Source organism: Carcharodon carcharias, chromosome 4, assembly GCF_017639515.1.
Source record: "Carcharodon carcharias isolate sCarCar2 chromosome 4, sCarCar2.pri, whole genome shotgun sequence".
Classification (NCBI taxonomy): domain Eukaryota; kingdom Metazoa; phylum Chordata; class Chondrichthyes; order Lamniformes; family Lamnidae; genus Carcharodon; species Carcharodon carcharias.
Genome location: NC_054470.1, coordinates 3,470,897 through 3,484,199, shown reverse-complemented (window position 1 = coordinate 3,484,199; position 13,303 = coordinate 3,470,897). Strand labels below are relative to the sequence as shown.

At 46.1% G+C, this 13,303-nt stretch overlaps 1 protein-coding gene across 2 annotated transcripts in view; it reads right to left on the bottom strand.

Moving 5' to 3' along the window:
* mcc (MCC regulator of WNT signaling pathway) overlaps positions 1-13,303 on the bottom strand; it is a 248,698-nt gene that overhangs the window by 17,558 nt on the left and 217,837 nt on the right. The gene's annotated exons all lie outside the window — the stretch shown is intronic.

The window sequence follows — 13,303 nt, the reverse complement described above, 5'->3', positions numbered from 1 at the left end:
AGTTTCATTTCCCAGAATTAATATCCATTACCTTGATGTGCATATCGGTATAAAAAGAAATAAGCTACCATAGTGTACGCTTATCAAATCACAGATCATTTCAATAGTTTTCTTCCTTTGGAAACAAGGAACATTCTTATAATAGTTTATATGGTAATCTTTAACTTCTCACAAAATCATTGGTTTCTCTTCAGAGGTATTTTATAATCTACTCTTCATTGTTTGTCCTTGGTGCTCCTCTTCTAAATTACCGGTAACTTTCATTTATATTCTGCCATTAATACAAAAATACACCCTGGGGTACTTCATACAGGCACAATCGGACAAAATTGGATGTTAAGCTAAATGAGGAGATGTTAAGAGGGATGAAAGAAAGCTTGATCAAGATGTGGATTTTAAGGATAGTGGTTAATCAAGAGAGGTGGTGGAAGGCAGAGCATGAAAATATTTTTGAACCTGCTCATGACATTTTACTGATCCATTATTTGGACCCCTAAGTCACTTCAGACCTCCACTGTTTCTAGCTTTTAACTGTATACAAAGTACTCTATTCTATCCTCATTAGGTCCAATGTGGTGGACCTCACATTGGCCTGGATTGAAAACCATGGACCACAGTTTTTCCCGTTCAAGCAATCTATCACTATTTCCTTTTAATGTTACGCTTTTATCTATACTGCTTACAATACCACCTAAGTTTGTCTCATTGGCAAATTTAGGTATGTAGCATTCTATCCCGTCATCTTAGTCATTAATAATATGGTAAATAGTTGAGGCCCAAACACAGATCCTTGTGGAATCCACCAGTCACATCCTGCCAACAAGTGAGGAGGGCACTCCGAGTGCATACCTCTGCCAAATTGTTGTTTTAACTCAACATTATTACAATTACACATCTCATACCTTGAGGTTTTTCCTGCCTGGTTGTTGCCCTGTAGCTACAAAGCTGAAAAAAAAATCTTTTTATTCAGAGCTTCCATCTCACTGAGGTGGTTTCAGGCCAATCCATATCCAACAATCTGCTCTGAAACATCTGCTCACATTTTGACAGCTCTGACAAATTTCACCACAGCAATGAGACAATCCACAATATTCTAATAAACACCAAAACAAAACAAACAACATTCTAAACAAAATTCAAAAAAAGTCAATCCCCCAATGTTAAAGGACCCTTTAAGAAATTCCAGGATCCAGATCTTCGGCAAAAACTAATCAGTTTTTCCTTGGGCCATACCCTGTGTACCAAGTTTTGATGAAATTTGTCCATTAGTTCTTGAGGTATATTGTTTACAGACAAACAGGGGTGAAAACATTTTCTCCACCTGTGTGGAGATAATTAGAATACCTGCCCATTATCCGCAGGGTTTTAATGGCAAGTTAACAAAGACAAAAGTGGAAGTGGGTAATGTTAAACAGCTGTAAGTAGGTAATGGCAGTGATGGAGTATATCATAGAATAGTACAGAATAAAAGGAGGCCATTCAGCCATAAGACCATAAGACATAGGAGCAGAAATTAGGCCATTTGGCCCATCGAGTCTGCCCCGCCATTCAATCATGGCTAATAAGTTTCTTAACCCCATTCTCCCGCCTTCTCCCCGTAACTTTTCATCCCCTTACCAATCAAGAACCTATCTATCTCCGTCTTAAATACACTCAATGACCTGGCCTCCACAGCCTTCTGTGGCAATGAATTCCATAGATTCACTACTCTCTGGCTAAAGAAGTTTCTCCTCATCTCTGTTCTAAAAGGTCTTCCCTTTACTCTGTGGCTGTACCCTCAGGTCCTAGTCTCTCCCACTAATGGAAACTTCTTCCCCACGTCCATTCTATCCAGGCCTTTCAATATTCTGTAAGTTTCAATCAGATCCCCCCTCTCCTTCTAAACTCCATCGAGTATAGACCCAGAGTCCTTAAACGTTCCTCATATGTTAAGCCTTTCATTCCTGGGATCGTTCTCGTGAACCTCCTCTGGACCCTCTCGGGGGCCAGCACATCCTTCCTGAGATACGGGGCCCAAAATTGCTCACAATATTCCAAATGTGATCTGACCAGAGCCTTATAAAGCCTCAGCAGCACATCCCTGCTTTTATATTCTAGTCCTATTGAAATAAATGCCAACATTATATTTGCCTTCCTAACTACCGACTCAACCTGCAAGTTAACCTTAAGAGAATCCTGGATTAGGACTCCCAAGTCCCTTTGCACTCCAGATTTCTGAATTCTCTCCCCATTTAGAAAATAGTCTATGCCTCTATTCTTCCTACCAAAGTGCATGATCTCACACTTCCCATGTTGTATTCCATCTGCCACTTCTTTGCCCATTCTCCTAACCTGTCCAATTCCTTCTGCAGCCTCCCCAATACTACCTGTCCCTCCACCTATCTTTGTATCATCTGCAAACTTAGCCAGGATGCCCTCAGTTCCTTCATCTAGATCATTAATGTATAAAGTGAAAAGTTGACCCCTGTGGAACTCCACTAGTCACCAGCCACCATCCTGAGAAGGACCCCCTTATCCCCACTCTCTGCCTCCTGCCAGGCAGCCAATGTTCTATCCATGCTAGTACATTGCCTCTAACACCATGGACTCTTATCTTACTGAGCAGCCTCCTGTGCGGCACCTTGTCAAAGGCCTTCTGGAAGTCCAAGTAGATAACATCCATTGGCTCCCCTTTGTCTAACCTACTCATTACCTGCTCAAAGAATTCTAACAGATTTGCCAGGCATGACCTCCCTTTGATGAAACCATGCTGACTTTGCCCCCATTTTACCATGCACTTCCAAATATTCTGAAATCTCATCCTTAATAATGGACTCTAAAATCTTACCAATAACCGAGGTCAGGCTAATCGGCCTGTAATTTCTCATCTTTAACCTCACTCCCTTCTTAAACGGGGGGTTACATTAGCGATTTTCCAGTCCTCTGGGACCCTCCCTGACTCCAGTGATTCCTGAAAGATCACCACTAACGCCTCCAGTATCTCTTCAGCTATCTCCTTCAGAACTCTGGGGTGTAATCCATCTAGCCCAGGAGATTTATCCACCTTCAGACCTTTCAGTTTTCCGAGCACCTTCTCCTTGGTAATGGCCACCATACTCACCTCTGCCCCCCGATTCTCTTGAACTTTGGGAATGTTACTCGTGTCTTCCACCGTGAAGACTGATGCCAAGTACCTATTCAGTTCCTCTGCCATTTCTTTGTTCCCCACTACTACTTCTCCAGCATCATTTTCCAGCAGCCCAATGTCCACTTTCGCCTCTCTCTTACCCTTTATATATCTTTAAAAAAAAACTCTTGCAATCTTCTTTTATATTACTGGTTAGTTTACCCTCATATTTAATCTTCTCCCTCCTTATTTCTTTTTTAGTTGTCCTCTCTTGGTCTTTGTAGGCTTTCCAATCCCCTGGTTTCCCACTGCTCTTCGCCGCATTGTATGCTTTCTCTTTAGCTTTTATGCTGTCCTTGACTTCCCTTGTCAGCCATGGTTGTCTCGTCCTCCCTTTAGTATGCTTCTTCTTCCGAGGGATGAATTTTTGCTGTGTCTCCCAAATTACTCCCAGAAACTCCTGCCATTGCTGTTCCACTGTCTTTCCTGCTAGGCTCATCTCTCAATCAATTCTGGCCAGCTCCTCCCTCATGCCTCTGTAGTTGCCCTTATTCAACTGTAATGACATTACATGTGATTCCAGCTTTCTCCTCTCAATATGCAGGGTAAATTCTATTATATTATGGCCACTTCCTCCTAAGGGTTCCTTCACCTTAAGCTCCCTTATCAAATCTGCCTCATTACACGTCACTAAATCTAGAATTGCCTGTTCCCTAGTGGGCTCCACCAGCCCATTAAATCTGCACCAGCTTATTCAAAGAAACATCCAGTTAATCCCACTCCATTGCTCTTTTCCCATATCCCTCCATTTTTTCTCCCTTCAAGTATTTATCCAATTCCCTTCTGAAAACTTCTGTTGAATCTGTTACCATCATGTTTTCACCACCATATCAGGTAGTGCGTTCCAAATCCTAAACAATGGTTGTGCAAGAAAGTTTTCTTGGGTCAACTAGCTCTTTTGCCAATCACCTGTCCCCACTCTTTATTGATCATTCTAAAGTATTCATGGTTTTGAACTCCATCAAAATTATTCTTAGTTTTCTCCACTCTAAGGACAACAACCACAGCTTCTCCAGTCCATTCATGCAGATTTAATTCCTCATTCCTAGAACCATTCTAGTAATCTCTTCTGTGCACTCTCTAAAGCTTTCATATTCTTCTTCAAATGTGGTATCCAGAATTGGGCACAATATTCCAGCTGGCATAATTTCCTGGCTTTTGTAGATGATGCCTTTATTTATAAAGTCAAGATCCCATATGGTTTATTAACCTGTCCTGCCACCTTTTAAGATTTTTGTACAAATGCCCATAGATCTTTTTTGTTCTTGCACCCCCATTAAAATTCTACCATTTAACATGAGTCTCTTCTCATTCTTCCTACAAAATGCATCCTCTCACTCTTCTGTATTGACTTTCATCTATCATGTATCAACACATTCTACCAACCCATGTCTTCCTATCATCATCTTTACTTCTGCCACACTTCCAGGAATCATGGCATCAGCAAATTTTCAGATTGTGCCCTGTAAACCCAAGTTCAAGTCATTAATGCAGACTTGTCCAACTCACAGCCCACTGGCCACATTGCCGCCCCGAGCCCTCTGGATGCGGCTCGTCAAACTTGTCGGACTTTCAACTGACTCACTTTGAAAAATGCTGCAAAGCTGCTCATTTAATCACAGGCTGGGTTTTCCCTGCATTTGCTGCAGGGAGAAACCAGCTTGTGATTGGACGAGTGGACTCCAGAGCAGGAGCAAGGGGGAGAGCATGTATGTGTGTGAGAGAGAGACAGACAGGGGAGAGCATGCGAATGTTTAAACATGTGAGTGAGAAGGGAGCGAGAGGGAGGGGAGTGTGTGAGAGGGGAGAATGTGTGTTTATGTGAGAGGGGAATGAGTGTCTGTGTGTCTGGTTCCCTGTGTCTCAGGATTCTCATCCTCACACGCCAACATGCACACTCACCCACCCCACACTGGGTGAGTGCGTGAGCACCCTGAGACTGGGAGTGAGCCAGACACTCTCGCTCTCACACTCTAATCATCATCTTAACTTATTACTCATTTTTAAAAATTATCAATTTATTGTTTTGACTTTTTTTTTGCTCAACAAGTTGGTTCTTTTCAAACATCAGCTTTTTATTTTGAAATTCATGTTTAATGTTGTGCCAAACCTTATTTTTCTGAAATTTGCTCATCGGCACCTTGAGTGAGATAAAAATTGAAATGTGGCCCCTCATGCGAAAAGTTTGGACAAGCATGCTTTAATGCACATCAAAAGCAGCAGTGGTCCACATTCTGAACCTTGAGGAACGTCATTGTAGGTTTCCCTTCAGTGTAAAGAACAGCAATTCTACCTCTTAGCCAATTTTGCATTCATGCTGCTACTGCCCCTTTCACATGAGCTACACAGAGGCCTGAAAAGCACTATGTAGGCCTTGCCCTGAGACAAATAACATTGGACGAATAACACGCAAAAAAAAACGAAATAAAATGAGTCACACACAGCAACTAAATTTTAAAGGCAACATTACCAGAAGCTCAACTTGGCATTGAACAGAATGCAAACACAGTCTGGTTCAGCCTGAGACAATGGTTGAGGAGAATAAAATCAATAAGAGTCGGATTAAGGGAGATCATTATCATAGCTCAGAGAGGGCACAAGGGGAGATGAGGGAAACTAAAGACATCGCTACCAGGGCTATGATGGGGGGAGACTTGGTGGACAAGGGGAAAGGAAGAGCAGCAGAGATGGATAATTGGATGGTCCCACTCTCAAGTGATTAGAACAACCGCAAACACATCGTATTTATTATTGGAGGCAAGGTTGAAGGATGCAGGAAGGAGGAATTTAAGGAGATAGTTGGTACTGAAGAAGTCATGTTATCTTTGCTTTCCTAAATAATCCTCAAGTAGTTTTGATAGAAGAGAGCAAGGTCCAATAGTGCTTCATATAATCTAGCCAGATCTGGTGATGGATAGCTAAACCAGTGCATCAGATATGCTTAAGTGTGTGTCCCTTAGACTAGGGCCAAATGGGAAATCCTTGGATGGGAGAGTAAAGGAGTTCCTGTGACAAGGACATCAAAGGTAGACAGAATGGTTTGATAGACCAACAGCTGCAGAAGCACTGGAGTGAATGGAAACCCAAAGGCTATCTAGTTGGGATTTAGTAATTACAGTTGTAAGTGACTAGCGGATGAGTTTTTCCAGCGATAGATTTAGGAAAAAATGAGTTGTAAGGTGGTAGGGAGATGCAAGTATTTAGGGATATAAAGAAGTCATCAGAAGAGATGGTCTTGTCTGTGATTAAGATACCATGGGAGTATAAATACAAGAAAATGGCGAAGTCGAGGAGCTGATGGTAAAAATGGATTGGAGTGTTTATATGGAGGTAGAATTACGGGAGTGGGTGGGCAAGGAGGACAAGTGGTCAGTAAATTCAGAGAAGAAAGGGCAGGTGAGGTGAAGCTTGAAATCAGAGTCACTCTGTTGAGGCTGAGGGAGTAAACCGGGGAAAAATATCTTGGGGAGAAACTCACGATGAGGTTGGGAAGGGAAACAAGGATTTTAGTGAAGAGGTGAAAGGAGGAAGAAAAAATTGGAAGTCAGAGGAGGAAAAAGGGCAGGAGGAGTAGGGAGAGAGACTAAGGTATGATTTGGTGATGACAGCCACCCCATCAACTTGGCAGTTCAGGTGGGAGAAGATAGCGGAAAGCAGAGGAAGTATGGAAAGTTTCAATAAGAGGCATGCTTTGTCACCCAGGAGCCAGGTTTTAGTCAGGACCAGAATGTCAATTCAATAAAGTCATGAATGGAAGGGGAATTGTTTGTGAATGAACTGACTTTCTGGATGGAAATGTAGTGATAGTGATTGGAAAGGAGGGGAGGCAAAGTAACCAGGAGAAATGAAAGGTAGCACTACTGGTTGCAGAAAGTGGGTGAGATAGGAAAAAGGAGGATAAAAGTAATAGGCTCTTACAGAGTAGCCACAATGCACACATGAATGGACTCAGAAGGAATTTGGGTTACACTGGTACAACAGAGACCCAAAGAGATATGTCCCAGTGTCAACAGAGAACCCTTGAGGCTTCATGTAAATTTCACTTCCACTCCCCAACTATTTCAGTGCCACTTAGCAACAGACAGTATAAAAACATACAGGAAGTGAATCAACAACTTTAATAGATCTCAGCCTGTACATGCTTACAGTTAAACTGACTGCAAAGATGAAAGGGAATAGGAAAATTGATAAAGAAAAGAATTTCAGCAGACACAATGAGCTGGATTTTCCCTCCGGGGACAGGAAACAGAGGTGATGTCGGTTTCCAGGTCCCAAACCTGCCCTTCTGGTGGGAAAGAATCACTCATTGGGAGTTTCAGGGGGCGCCTCCTCAACTGGCAAGACAACAGCTTCTCTGTCCAATTAAGGGTGGTGGGAAGCTTTCGAAATTTGAGGGCCAATCAGAAGCCTTCCAGCATGAGATATTTAACAGTGTAGGGTTTTGGGTGGTTGGGGGGGGGATCCCTCTACAGTGTGGCTTGTGGCTGCTCTTGCATGTAGATAGGGCCTCTAGTGCTGGCACCCCAGCCTGCCCCAAGGTGTCTACTTCCAGGCACCTAAACTGGCCTCTGCCAGTATGGAAAACTGGAGGCAGAATTTTGCCCTTGGCAGGCAGACAAGCTCAGCAGGGTGGTCGGAAAGCCGACTAATTAAGGCCCACCCAACGTGAAAGATGGCTGGGGAAGCTCCGAGAAGAGACAGGCATGATGTCCACCAGGTCCAATGGCGACCTGGCGGCCGATTCGAATTTGAATCGGCCCAGGAAGTCCCTGGAAGGCTGTCACGGAAGGACGCTGAACTCTCGATGGATTCCAGTGCGGTTGAACACGGCAGGTGGGAGGGCAGCTTGGCAAGGCAGTCGGTAGTGTTTCTCCGATGAGTGCCTCGCAGCCCTCCAGGAGGAGGAGGCAGCCAAAAGGTAAAGCCTTGTCCTCAGAGACAGGAGGAGGAGACCCCCACACCTCACCAAAAAGGCCTGGGAGGAGTTGGCATCCAGGGTGAGCAGCCATGACGTGCTGAGGTGCACCTGGGTGCAGTGCCAGAAGCGCTTTTACGATCTGCTGCAGTCGGGAAGGGTGAGTGCCATGTTGGCATGAATCAGTGTACAGAACAATTAAGGCTGGCCATCCTCCTGTGGACCTCAGGGGTGTTAAGAGTGTGAGTGGCAACTGTCAATGACACCGGAGCTGGTCAAGAGGATGAGCCCTGGCTGCGTGGACTGTGACTTGCGGCTCAAAGGCCACGAATCAGCTGAGCCCTGCCAGGTGCTCCTCAGCTGGGGTTGGCCAGGCTGCAATGGTGATGCAGGTACAGAGTGGACTAATCAATGCTCTTCTATCCTTTCAGGAGAAGACATCCCATAACAATATTGAGAGGTCGCGGACTGGCTGGGGACCCCAACATCACCTAATCCTCATGCGCTATGGGCACTGGAGACGAGCAGCAGCATGCACCTCGGTCAACCGGCCATGGTGAGGTTGGGGTGCCAGACAAAGGTAAGAGTGCAGTGCACTGAGGTGAGACTGTCGGTTATTGCAACCATTCTAGCGTACTCTCCATATTGATATGAACCTCAAAACTGGAGTCCCCATTGATAATCGAAAGACGAGGGCACGATAATGCAGATATCTGTTATCTCACCAGGGTGAGACTTAATTCTGGGGAATGAAGTTGGACAAGTGGCTGAGGTGGTGGTGGGGGAGCATTTTAGTGATAGCGACCACAACATGGTACAATTTAAGCTTCTTATGGACAAAGAAATAGACAAATCGCAAAAAAATGTTTTGGATTGGGGGAGTGGATTTTAGTAAAATATGGCAGGATCTGCCCAAGGTAGACTGGGAACAGCTACTTGTGGGGAAATCTACAGAAAAGCAGTGGGCGGCATTCAAAAAGAAAATGGGCTCAACATGTTCCCTCTATGGTTATAGGAAGGAGTAACAAGCCCAGAGAACCATGGATGACCAGAGATATTCAGGATGCGATGAGAAGGAAAAGAGAGGCTTTTAGCAGGTGCAAGGGGAGCAAATCAGTGGAGGCATCAGTGGAGTGCAGGGTGGAGCTTAAGAACTACGAGCAGGAGTAGGCAATTCAGCCTCTCGAGCCTGCTCCACCATTCATTACGATCACGGCTGATCTCATTTTGGCCTCAACTCCAATTTCCCACCCTCTCCCCATAACCTTTCAACTCATTACTAATTAAAAATCTGCCCATCTCCTCCTTAAATTTATTCAGCGTCCTGGCAGCCACTGCACTCTGAGGTAGTGAATTCCACAGATTCACAACCCTTTGAGAAAAGTAAGAAAGCAACTGGAGAGCAAAGAGGGGATATGAGAAAGCTCTGGCTGGTAAAAGTAGGGAAAATCCTAAGATATTCTATATCAATGGGAAGAGGATAACCAGGGAAAGAGTAGGGCCCATTATGGACCAAGAGGGCAATCTATGGGTGGCGCCAGAGGACATCGCTAGAGTGTTGAACGAATACTTCATATCCATCTTCACCCAAGAGAATGAGGATGAAGGTATGGAACTCGGGGAGAGAGACTGCGAGGTGATTGAGCAAATTGATGTAGGGAGTGACAAAGTATTGGAAGTGTTGGCCAGGCTTAAAAGTGAACAAATCTCCAGGTCTGGATGATTTGTGTCCCAGACTGCTGAGGGAGGCAAAGGAGGAGATCGCAGGGGCTCTGACCCAAATTTTTAATTCCTCTCTGGTCACGGGGGAGGTGCCAGAGGACTGGAGAACAGCTAACGTGGTTCCGCTATTTAAGAAAGGTTGTAGAGATAAGCCAGGGAACTACAGACCAGTGAGTCTCACGTCAGTGGTAGGGAAACTATTGGAGAAAATTCTGAAGGAGAGAATCTATCTCCACTTGGAGAAGCAAGGTTGGATCAGGGATAGTCAGCATGGCTTTGTCAGAGGGAGGTCATGCCTAACAAATTTGATTGAATTTTTTGAGGAGATGACCAGGTGTGTAGATGAGGGTAGTGCAGTTTATATGGATTTCAGCAAAACCTTTGACAAGGTCCCGCATGTGAGACTTATAAAGAAGGCAAATGCACTTAGGATACAGGGTAATTTGATAAGATGGATTCAAAATTGGCTTAGTTGTAGGAAGCCAGTGTCCAGTGGCGTACCACAGGGATCTGTGCTCGATCTCCTATTATTCGTCATTTATATAAACAACATAGATGACTATGTGGGGGTGGGATTAGTAAGTTTGCGGATGACACAAAGATTGGCCGAGTGGTTAACAATGAGGTTGAGTGTCTTGGGCTACAGGAAGATATAGATGAGATGGTTAAATGGGCAGATAAGTAGCAGATGGAATTTAACCCTGAAAAGTGTGAGGTGATACACTTTGGAAGGAGTAATTTGACAAGGAAGTATTCAATGAACGGCATGACACTAGGAAGTTCTGAGGAACAAAGGGACCTTGGCGTGTGTGTCCATAGACCTCTGAAGGCAGAGGGGCATGTTAGTGGGGTGGTGAAAAAGGCATGGACACTTTGTGAAAAGAAATGGGACACTTGCCTTTATCAGTCAAGGCATTGATTACAAAACTAGGGAAGTCATGTTGGAGTTGTATAGAACCTTGGTGAGGCCACAGCTGGAGTACTGTGTGCAGTTCTGGTCACCACATTATAGGATGTATGTGATTGCACTGGAGGGGATGCAGAGGAGATTCACCAGGATGTTGCTTGGGATGAAACATTTAAGTTATGAAGAAAGGTTGGATAGACTTGGGTTGTTTTCGTTGGAGCAGAGAAGACTGAGGGGTGACCTGATCGAGATGTACAAGATTATGAGGGGCATGGACAGGGTGGATAGGGAGCAGCTGTTCCCCTTAGTTGAAGGGTCAGTCACGAGGGGACACAACTTCAAGGTGAGGGGCAGGAGGTTTAGGAAGGATGTGAGGGAAAACCTTTTTACCCAGAGGGTGGTGACTGTTTGGAATGCGCTGCCTGGGAGGGTGGTGGTGGTGGAGGTGGTTGCCTCACGTCCTTTAAAAGGTACCTGGATGAGCACTCGGCACGTCATAACATTCAAGGCTATGGGCCAAGTGCTGGTAAAAGGGATTAGGTAGGTAGGTCAGGTGTTTCTCATGCGTTGTTCAGACTCGACGAGCCGAAGGGCCTCTTCTGCACTCTGTGATTCTGTGTTGTCTGGCATGCACAGTGACAGTGTCATGACTTAAACTAATGACATGCCATTCTTCTCCCTTTTAGGCTCACCAGCAGGCGCTCGCAATCAGGACCCTGAAGGGCCAACCCTTACCCCAGAGGACCACTATGCTCAGCACGCACTTGTACCACACCCTCTCTGTCAAGCAGGCACCAGCGCAGACACCAGCACCTCAGTGGGTATGAGATCGCCGCCTAGCATCTTGGTGCACGTTGGCGAGGGTACTTCACATTCGCTTGAGGTGCAGGCGGAGGCAGTGTGCGCCCCGGGCGCTGGCAGTCAGAGGACTGCTGGAGACCACGACAATGCTCAGTCGATGGCTGATGATGGGCCTCTGGAGTCGTCCTTTAGGCAGCAAATGCTGGAAGTCCAGCGGGATGTGCAGGAGGATCTGGTGGAGATACATGAGGGAATGTGTGCCATGGTGTCCGTTTGGGCGGAGTCCCTGCAGGGCATGACTACTGCGTTGACCCTCATGGCTGAGCGCAATGCCTCCTCCATGGAGAAAGTGGCAACTCTCAGAGAGGCTGCTCCAGGGACACAGTCAGGGGTCCCTAGGGATGCACTCGGACCTGCAAGCCCACACACTGGCAATGACCTCAGCTGATCATTGTCCAAGTGGGAGATGGATTGGGCATCCAGTGTCCCAGCTAGGAGCCCGTCCTTCAATGGTGAGCAGGGAGGCCCCAAAGCAACCTCACGTTGGTGCACGGGCTGCCTGTTGTCTCTGCAGGCTCCTCTCAGGGCGCTCCGGATGACGCCAGCAGCTCCTCCTCTCCTCTGCCAGTGACTGTGGCCTCTGATGAGGCTACGACAACTGGAGAGATGCCAGCCGTTGCACTGGCCACTCCCTCCCAGGTGGGCCTTCCCAGGCTCCAAGGGCCAGAGGACAACCATCAAGGTCAACAAGACAGCAGTCTGCAGGCTGTCTCCAATGCCGGTACCAGCGAGAGAGGAGCACCTCGACATAGCACCCGCAAACGTAAACGTAAAGCACTTAAAACACAAGATGGCTTTATCAAGGGTGATATTTTGTTACCCCGTTTTGCTTTAACTTTTTTAATGATGAGATAAACACCACCAGTTAATGTTCATTTCAGCTATGTTTCACATGCATAATTAAAAGAGATTTTATTTTGTGCTGCTGGCCTCTGTATGCTTCATTTGTTCTCTAGGGGCAGGATAAGCCATTATGTAATGATGGACATGTGTCTCCTGAAACTTTGTGCCTGTGCAATACTGTGTATGTTGCTGGCCAAGGAAACGGTCCTTTCTGGGATCAGGTATAGAGCCTGTTGCCCTGGCACATGATGGTGATTATTATTTGATAGGTTACATGAAGGAGCATTGGATTAAAGCGTCCCGGGTGTCCCTGCCTTCCTGGAGGTTACCCAGGTCAGCGTGCATGCCATCAGCATTCCCCTCACCGTGCTCATCCTCGGACTCACTACCAGACTCATCGTCTGTTGCCTGTGCAGCTATGTCAACATCGTCTTCCTCCACTGGGTCCCCGCTTGCCAGTGCCAGATTGTGCAGAGTGCAGCATGCAACCACTATTAATGACACACGCTCTGGGGGGTATTGCAGTGCACCCCTGAATGGTCCAGGCATCAGAAGTACATCTTAAGAAGACCTATGGTTCTCTCTACCACAGCCCTTGTGGAGGCATGGCTCCTGTTGTACCGCTGCTTGGCCTCTGTTCTTGGGCGGCAGAGAGGCGTCATGGGCCATCTTTTCAGGGGTTAGCCCTTGTCACCCAGCAGCCATCCATCCAGTTGGGCCAGAGCACTGAAGAGCCTCAGCACCTGGGAGTGTCTCAGGATGTAAGCATCATGGGAGCTGCCAGGGTCCCTTGCGCAGACTTGCTGAATCTGCATTTTGTTGTCAGACACTATCTGCACGTTCATGGAGCGGAATCCCTTCCTGTTGACAAAGGCACTGGGCTCAACTG